This window comes from Crocuta crocuta, unplaced genomic scaffold (genome assembly GCF_008692635.1).
Source record: "Crocuta crocuta isolate KB4526 unplaced genomic scaffold, BGI_CrCroc_1.0 scaffold30, whole genome shotgun sequence".
NCBI lineage: Eukaryota > Metazoa > Chordata > Mammalia > Carnivora > Hyaenidae > Crocuta > Crocuta crocuta.
This window is the reverse complement of record NW_027528345.1, coordinates 13,785,888-13,795,520: the sequence shown is the minus strand read 5'-3', so window position 1 is coordinate 13,795,520 and position 9,633 is coordinate 13,785,888.

Sequence of the window (9,633 nt, the reverse complement as noted above, 5' to 3'; positions counted from 1 at the left end):
TGGGAACCAGCCTGTAACTCTTGGGGAAAGTGGGGCGGGGAGGGGGGGGAAGCAAGAGAGAGCGAGAGCGAGAGAGCAAGGCAACTCGGGGCTCAAAACAGTCAAATTCAAAGTAAAAGGTCAAGACACGATTCAGGTACCTCTTCCTTCTCTTCACCTCTCCTTTTCCTCTCCTGGCGCCTCGGCCCCGCTTCTTCCCTTGGGATGCGTGCGGGGTGAAGTTTGTGGGGAGGGCTCCAGTGGGCGGAGATAAGGGAGAAAAAGTTAAGGAATCCCAAAGAGAACTAAACTTTCTGCTCTCCTGCGTCCCGGTTCGCCGGGCTTGGCCCGGGAGCTCAGTTCCGGGACCTCAGCTCATGAAAGCTGGTTGAGTTGAAGTGCCCTGTGGGGTTTGGCGGGGGGAGGGGGGAGCCTCCAGTGTCTGGAGGGGACCAAAGAGAGGGTCCCCATCACTTCAGGACTGCTTCAGGAGGCTAAAGGAGGTTTGCAGCGGATCTAGGGATCCGGGGGAGGAGGCCAGAGGCACCGGCTCCCGACCCCAGACCCCGGGAGCGCAGCCTGGCCTTTGCAGGGTGGGTGGCTCCTGGGTCACCGTCTCAGGGGCTGGAAGGCTTTGGCCTTGGAGTCGGTTCGGCTGCTTTGCTGCAGGCCGCGGCGGCCCTCGCTTTCCAATTGACCTTGCCCCCCACTAAAACAGGGAATATTCCCAGAGAGAAAGAGGGAGCCTGCGGGGCCTCCGCGGGTTTGTGGGGAGTCACGTATCACACGGGAAACTAGGACACCAGACGCGACAAAATCCTACCCAGAGACGTGTCCTTTACAGAGCGAATGAGATGGGGGGGGGGCATTTTTCAATGGGGAAGAGGAACCAGCTTGTTTTTGGGGTTTTTATTTTTTAAGAAAGGGAAACGCGAAATAAGGAACGAGGTATGTTTTAAGGAGCTCTTTCCGTTTCTCCATCGCCTTTCTCCCAAAGCGAACTAAACTCTCCACCCCTTCCTCAGGAAACGGAATCTGGAGAATAACTTGTCTTTCCGGTCGCCCCGCATTTCCCACCCCCCGGACGAAGCCTCCTGTTTCGATTTTCCAAAGGGCCGGAGCCCCGGCCGGGCAAGGACCGGTGCTCAGGGCGCCCTGGCGTGGAGTGTGGAGGCTGGATCGCTTCTGGAGAGGCCCAAGCCAGCGGCCGCTAGGAAAGGACTTCGGAAAGAAATCGGCCGAACTCTCTCTCATCCAGGGGGCAAGAGAGGAGGCAGAGGGGTGCCTGGACCCCGGGAATCCTGGAAGAAAATGTGTAATGTGTGACTTGGTGGCAGGGCCAGCCAGGGGAGATTAAAAATGGTTTTGTGTTTTCATTTGCAGGGGTCGCCGTGGGCTCGGCGCAGGGGTTGGCCGGGGCAAGGTTAGGCTGTTTAGGCCCCAGACGAGACTTGGGACAGCCCGGTCTCGGCACTCAATCCAGGGAGCCATTTGTCCCACCGCCCACCCCGCGGGAAACGGCAGAGACTTTATGGCCACTCTGTTTGTATTATCTGCATAAGTCTTTCCCCACCAGTTTGATCGAAACTGTTCGCTTTTACGAGGACCCAACGAAAATTCCCCGTCATATTTATCAGCCGGGGATAAAAATTTAGTATGGGAACTGATATTTCCTCATTTATGGGGCGATGAAATTAAAGACCAAAGCAATTGAGAATTATATGGCTTTGGGGGGTTCCCTCCCCCCTCTTTCACATCTCCTTTATTTTCCCGCCTGGTGTGCCTGTCCCTGGAGTTTGGCGTCCCAGTCCCCTGCCCTTGCCCCCTGTTCTGGGGTCTACTGGGCTCTCTCCGTCACACCCAGGTACCGCTTGGCCAACCTTAGCTTTTCCTGGGTTTTGTCTTGGTGTCCGTAGCTGGGGGCCGGGACAGGGCGCCCGGAGCCTCTGCCCCGGCCAGCCTGGGATCTAGCTGGGGTGGGGGGAGATTGCCAAGAGCCTTTCAGGGGAAGGATCGGAGCCCAGCCTGGGAGGGGGCGAGGGCGGTGGCGGAGGGTGAAGAAGACGAACTCCAGATTACCTCTCAAAAACAGCCAGCCCCAAGATGTAATCTGGAGAACTAACGGGAGAGGAGTCACTCTGCCTCGGGACCGGCTCTCCCTGCCAGCCCGGCACCCACCCAAAACTCACTCCCTACCTCAGCCATGTTAGGGGTAGGAGTCGCTTCAGAATTCTTGCCATTATTAATGGAAATAAACTCCTCCCCCCCCAGAGAAGGAGCCTCCCGCCTCAGCTCGCACCTCCTCACAAGAACGAATAGTGTTTAAAGTTGAAATAATTAAAAGTATGATAAACACGGCCCATTAATGAAAAAAGAAATCAAATTCATCAGCCTAAGTGGGACCCCCGGTGGGACAAACGTTTGCCTCTAATTACGCAGGATAAACGCAAACCCAGAGCTGTTAAACGAGACCCTGAGCGGACGCAGACTTGAATAACTTGTTGGGTTTTTGCAGACTTTGGGATTCTGCCCCCGTGGAGGCGAAAGAAAGGAAGGAGTGAGGGTGAGGATGGGGTGAGGGGAGCATTTGAGCGGGTCCAAGAAAGTACAGTCGGATGTGGGTCCCAGCCCTGCCCCCTTGGGCTCGGTCTTTCCCGAGGCCACGAGCAAAGGCCGTTTCCGTCCTATTGTCCGGGCCTGGCGTTCAAAGGCACTCGGGCTGCCACGGCCATCCCGCCTGCTGCCGCTGCCCGGCACCCACCGGCCCTAGCCCACAGAGCCAAGACCCTCAGGCCTGCGCCCCCGGGAACTGGATCGGGGTCAAGAGAAGCCTGTGTTGCTGTATTCACCCTACTAGACCATTTTCCAAACTTTCTGGGAGTGCGGAGAGACCTGTGCCTATATCTGACGCCGGGGCTCCCCTTCTTGCCTCAATTTGGGGATGTGAAAATCCAAGGGCTGCAGGCCAGACCAGGGCTCAGGCTGTGCCTACTTGTCGACCAATCCCGCTCACCCTGAGAACCCTGGCATTGTGTACGCTTCTTCCCGGTACCCAGAACCTGGAAGGGCAGCAGGGATGGGGGGCTGGGCCTGTGGGACTGGGCGCAAGGGAGCAGAGAAGGGTGCTCCTTGCTTGCTCCTTGCATATTCCAGAAAGATCGGCGGTTCCAGAGGGCAGGCTGAGGGCTGGGGCACTAGGGGTCCCCACGTGAAAACAGAAGAAGGAAAATGTAGTGCTCACCAAACAGAAAGGGACCGCGGCTGTCTTCCAGGCTCCAGCCCTCCAAATGCCCCCAGAAACACCCCGATTTTTCCAAGGAAAATTAGGAGAGGTTCCCAAAGAGGTTCAGGAACTCATCTGGGGAATTCCAGGGGTGAAATGAACAACGGAAGAGCGGCTCTCCCTTTGGGGTAAAATAATAAAATAAAATAAAATAAAAATAAAGTTCGTGTACAGAGATCTCTTCAAGTGAGATGGAAAACAAAATCACCCAGTGGTGAAAGTTGCAGGCAGATTTTCCTCTTGTTTTGGAGGCGCAGCTAAGTCATTCCCATCCCAAAACTTGAAGGAAAATTTTGCTTTTGACTTCACTAACACAAGGCTCGGCCCGGGCTGACCCAGGAGCGGGGGACATCCTGGGCAAACTGAAGAATGCTCAGAAGCCCAGGAAAGAGATTTTCAAACAGGTTGGCGAGAGATGTGGGAGACCCAGGACACTTGGAGGGGCCTCTAGTCTACTCCGGATCTCACAGCCACCCTGGCAGCCCGGCCACCAGAGTACCTCTCACAACTGGACGTTGTACACATTTGTACCCAGATGCTATGGAATTTACCGTTCCCATACTTGTCTACACTGCGTTTAATCGTGTGCGCACAGCCACAAATAGTCACCTTTACCTAAAACACATGCTCCCTGCAATCCCCACATCCTGAAGTCTCATAACCTGAGCCAGCACAACTGCAGTCTTTGCTTTGCCGACGCCGGCCAGTTATTTCACTTTGCCTCCTGAATCGAAACCAGACAAAAAAACACTTTGGAAAGAAGCTTTGAGACAAGGAGACAGAGGGGAGTATGTTTTGGTCCGGGGATGCCTTGCCCCCCACTTTAGTGATTTGCTCCCAAGTTGCCCCAGTAGATTGGGTTTCCAGCGGGAAGTCAGGGTTGTGGTTGGGCCGCCTTGCTTCAGAGAAAAACCCCGCTCCTCCCTTACCGGCTAAATTCCTTTTCGAAGATCTGCTTTCTGCTTTCCATCCTTTTTTCCTCTTTGTCCCTTCCTTCCTTCCTTCCTTCCTTCCTTCCTTCCTTCCTTCCTTCCTTCCTTCCTTTTTCTTCATCCTTCTTTCTCTTCATTTGCTTCTTTATTTTTCTTTCCTTCCTTTCCCCCCCTGCAATTTATTTTTTCCTTCATTTTTTCCCTGATCTTTTCTCTTTCTTAATTCATTGTTTTCTTCATTTCCTTCTTCCCTTTTTCTTCCTTTACTGCACGATTTGTTATTTGCTCTTTTCTTCCTTCCTCAAGGCTTTCCTTCCCCCTTGACTTTCTGTCCCCCACCCCAGCCTTCCTTGTTTTTCTCTGTTGTGCAGGGTTCAGGGAGGGGAAAGCACCAGGCTCGGTCTCATCTCTCCCCAGCCTCACTGCTCAGGCTTGGAGTTGACCTTCTCCTGCCTTCAGCCTTAATAACTCGGCTCCTCACAAGGCGAAGTGTACAGCTGCCGGCGGTCAGCGGCCAGGCCTCAGGAGTCGCCATTAGAGGGAAAGAAAAGCGGGCGCTGGGGCGCGTTCCTACTGACTCCCATCGCTCCCTGAAGCCCTCGGTTCCAGGGCTCAGGTATCTTCAATCCCATCACCGCAAAGGAGGCTCTCGTCCACCAGGTCTGTCTTTGGAGAAATAGCTCCCTCTTTGTCCTGACCTCCAGAGCTGAACAGTAACATAGCCTTGATTTGAGCCCAACTGGCATCCCCAAGGCTGGAGTCGGGGGAAATGAAAGAGTGGGGCTCTGTCAGTCCCAGATTGGGCGGGGTGGCAGATCCAAGGGGTCACCGGTGGGCTTAGCAGCCCAAAGCCTGTTCCCACATGAGCACCTTTGTTCTCTGAGCTTCCGGACTGCAGCCTGCTGGCCTTCCTTCTCCTTCAGTCTTGCAGCCACTGCAACCCCTGGAACCTGAGGGCAGGAATTTCTTGGCGTTTTGAATTCTTTCTTCAAACCCACCGTGGACTTTGCAAGAAACAGGGATGCAAGACTATGTGTGTAGACTCTCCCAAATCGGCGGTCTGAGTCAAGGTTATGGGTCTCTACTTTGTGCAGTGGGTTGAGGGAGTGTTTGGTGTGTGTGTGTGTGTGTGTGTGTGTGAGAGAGAGAGAGAGAGAGAGGGAGAGAGAGAGAGAGCATAATGCCTGCAAGAGAACAAGAGGGTATGATGGGGAAGGTCTGGTCCTGCTGACATTGCCCAAACTTTAAGGGTCTGTGAGGGTCTGTCTCAAGAGCAGAGTGGCCAGGACTCTCTTGCAGGCCCACAGCCTCTGTCAGCCGGTAGCCCCCAAAGCTGGGTTCAAGGTGGGTCTGGGAGAGGGGGAGATTGACTCCAATCTAAGCCTTGTTTTGCCTTAGGTTTGCAACTTCAGATACCAACACTTCTCTCACCGGGGCCCCAAAACCTCTCTCCCCACAACCTCCCAAATATCCTGAAATTTCATTCCATGGCATGACCAAAACTTTAAGGTTTTTTTTTTTTTTTTAAGGAAGGAGGAATCGTGTAAAACTTTTACGCCAAACAAAGTTATAAAAACTTCCCGGGCGTTGCCTTTTCCAAAGGTTTATATGAATAATAAAGAGTGTAGTCGCGTGCACACGGTTCCGGCGCTCCGAGTAGAGAAGCTTCAGTAAGCTTCAGTAAACCGTATTCTCCAGCCCCGGGGCACCAGGAAACCCCTGGGACTGCCCCCTTGAGGGAATATTGGCCCAGAAACGAATTGCCCTACAGATTCCTGAGAGGGGCGGGGAGAGGGAAGGGGTGGTGCCCTTGACTTCCTTGAAGTTCAAAGTTCTTCTTTGCTCCGGTGAGAAAATCCCTCTCTGGCTTCAGCCCACTCGAGAAATGAGCCCCAGGTGGTTTTTCTCCCACTGGTTGAGAACTGGCTGTAGGTAGGCCCATGTCCTTTTCCCTTCCAGACACCTGGTCTGCAACTTTCTCGCTTCCCCAAAGCGAGAACTGCCCGTCCTCTCCATCCGGGACACCTAGAACCTGTGGGCTTTCTCTCAGAGGTGCTTAGTGGGGCTTGAGTGAGCTATCTTCCAAGAGGCCCTTGCATCCCAATTCCTCAGCAACTCAGGGGTCTGAGGGACAAAGAAACCCCAGCGCAAGGCTGACCCCAACCTATTTCTCCTTGCAAATCCCCAAAGTTCCCCCTGCACCCCTAACGCCCAGAGTGAGAGGGGGAGGGGCCCAGAGTGCTCTCTCTCAGCCCACACCACTTAATACCCTTGTAAACTCCCACGTGCGCTATAAACTTGGATTTTTACAACCAACATTCCTCCTTAGCTCTGAGAAACTTTGAACTCGGCCTCGGGTTTATTTACTGGGGGTGGGGGTGCTGGGGAGCTGGGAGCTGAGAAAAGCTGGAAGAGAAGAGGGGGAAAATGCGGGGCAAGAGGGTAATGGCGTGGGGGTCTGGGGTGTGTTGGGGGAGCCAAGACCATCCGCTGTGGGTTTGTTTACTATTTAGAGCGGAAGCATTTTTTAACACAGGCCAGACTGGGTCGTTAAGGGCGAAATGAAACCGGGTTTAGAGGCGCGGGGGGTGGGGGGGTTGCTTTATGGCGGCGTCTAGACGAAGATCTTTTGTTCCCGGGCAGCGCCTCGGCTGGAGGGGATTACCCGGAGAGGCTGAGCCCAGAGTGCCCCTGACCGGCAAGGGGGGTTGGGTGTCCTAGGGGCAAGAAGGTGGGTTTGTTTGGGGGACAGAGACCCCTTTTTTCTCTTTTTAGAGGGTTGCCAAGGACTGGCAGTTTCNACCCCACCACACACACACACACACACACACACACACACACACACACACACAGCCTTCTGAAATCCCTTCTGGGGCCAGGGGTCTTTCCTGGGATGCATATTGCAGGGAAAGTGGTAGTTGTAGGTTTTCAATATTTTTCTCCAAAATCACTATCCGTTTGAAGAGTTATCTCCATCTTATTTTGTAGGAAACATGACCAGCAGGCCAACAGTACTCCTTCATACGACTGGGGCATAAACAGCATGGCTAGAGGGGGCTTGTGCATACACATACACACACGCAGAGGACCTCAGTTGCATTCTTGCTGGCACTTAAACACTGCCAGTGGCCACACACCACAGAGGACACAAGCCCTTAATGTGCCAGTGGCCAGGTTTACTCCATCCTACAGCAGAAAGCATACATACAATTGTCCTTCTCCTGTGCACCCATAGGTACACTGACTTAAAGTACTTGTGTGTGGGCACATAAGGGAATTGTGGGGCTGCCTATATACCCTAGCTTTCAAATTCCATCTGAAGACTCACACGTACACACGACAGATTCAGATACTTCAGCTGCATGGATCCTAGTCATCAAAAACAACGACGGAGCCCGGATGTGATTGTCGGTGATCAAGGTGCTTTTGTCTTTCATTCCACAGAGTTATATTGCCAAAAACATTTTCTTTGACTTCCACAAGAACAGTTCCGAAGAGAGGGAAACGGTGAGAGAATGAGCTCGAAATCTTTGCCCCTAAATAATGAATCTGGAACAGAGATTGCCAGAGTACCCTCACTGAAAGCACGTGAAAGGACTGTGGTTATCTTCATACAAAANTTTAAAAAAAAAAAAAAAAAAAAAAAAAAGACAGCAAATATAGAGGGGTGTGGTGAATGTCCTTCACGTCACCTCCTTACCCAGTGCCCCGCATGAAGCAACAGATCTCTGGGGCTTCCTACTCTGGGAGACCCAATGTATCAACATCAGTGTGGCCCCAGTCTAGCATCTTGTTGTGTCTGGAGGAGCCTGGCCATTTGTGCTTGAGAGGAGGGGGGCCCAGCCCTACATTCCCACCCTCGGGGGCCAGTCTTGGCGAAGAAAGGGAGGGGGCTGGTTTCTCCTCCTCTCCCCTCCCTCCTTCAAAACTGTATATAAAAATTCCAATACAGTCTTCTCATGGAGGAAAAAAAAAAAAAATGAAAGCCCTACCCTCAACCCTGCACATTTAACTGCGACAGACGGAGACATCTGGCGGGAGGGCGGTGGAGCCAAGAAAATTCCTATAAATTTAAATTCGATGATGGTTACAATTAACTCCACAACAAACGTGTACTTAAACGGAAAGCGTTGCTGGGCGTTTGGACGCAGCTCGGGCCACAGGAGAGAAAGGAGAGCTTTAAGAGTAGCAGTGGAATGTCCTCAGCTTGAGAGCAGGAGGAAGCTACGGCCAGGCTCTGCCCCAGCCAGCGGAGAGAGGGTGCAGACCCACCAGCTCCGGCCTGCCTCACCTTCGCCGACCTGTCCTCACCAGCTGGGCTCTCCCCGCCTTCCTCCTCCTCCGCCTTGGGAGCACTGAGGATTTTAAGAGGAGAGGGGCTAATAAAAGGGTCAAATAAAATCATAATATTGAACAGAATGAAATATCTTTATTTGCCACCAAAAAAAAAAAAATTCACAGCAATCCCTCTGGGACAGGAGTAGGGTGGGGATTGCACACGTACACGCGCACTCAGCACATGGAGAGAGATGGGTGATTGGAATCTCATTCCAGGCGAGTCCTCCCCCCACCCCATCCCCTCTGGGTAGAAAGCAACTGCTTGTGAAATTTATTTACAAAAATTCAGGCCCCAGCATGGGGGAGGCGCCCAATCCCACCTCCCTACTGCTTCCTCCACCCCAATCTTTTTTTTTTCCTTAAAAAAAAGGGGGGGGGGAATTAACAACTGCATAGACTATAGCTATAAATCCATGGAGTGGGGCACGCTTGGAAATAGGTTAGGAAACCTCAATGCACCAGTTAAGAAATTTCAAAAAAAGGACTCTACACGTTCACGGGGAGAACAACTAGGCTCAGGCGGGGCCTGGGCGCAGACGGAGGTAGGACAAGGGCTTTGCACACCTAACACCAGGTCGAAGGTACAGAAATTTCACAGCAAGGCGGGATCACATTTAGCTGCCCCCTAGCAGTGGGGCGAGGTGGGATAGGAGCGGGGGAGCCCGATGTCTCCCCTCGCAGACACGGTATCTTAGCAGATCTTTTCACTTGGGCAAGGGGAGGCTTTTGGTTCAAGGATTGTTCGCTCAGGCGCCCACGACTCTCGCCCCTCCCCCCCCCCAATCCGAGCAGCAAGACATTGTCGCGAGGAGGTGTGTTTTCTTTTAAATAAAGAGTCTTGGCCTCGGCGCCAACTATGTCCACTCGCCGTGGGTCGGACACTTCCCTTCACCCTCTTTCCAGGCTCGGTCCCTGTCCCACATCGAGAGTCAGACGGAAGGTGAAGGATGTTCCAGAAAGAAGCGCGGGCGACGGCAGTGGGGGCCAGCCCTGGCCACAGTCCAGTTTTCCACCCGCGGAAAGAAGGCGAGTCAGAAAATAAAAAATAAAAATAAAATAAAATAATTTCCCCCTTTCCCCCCACCCCACCCCCCAAAGGGC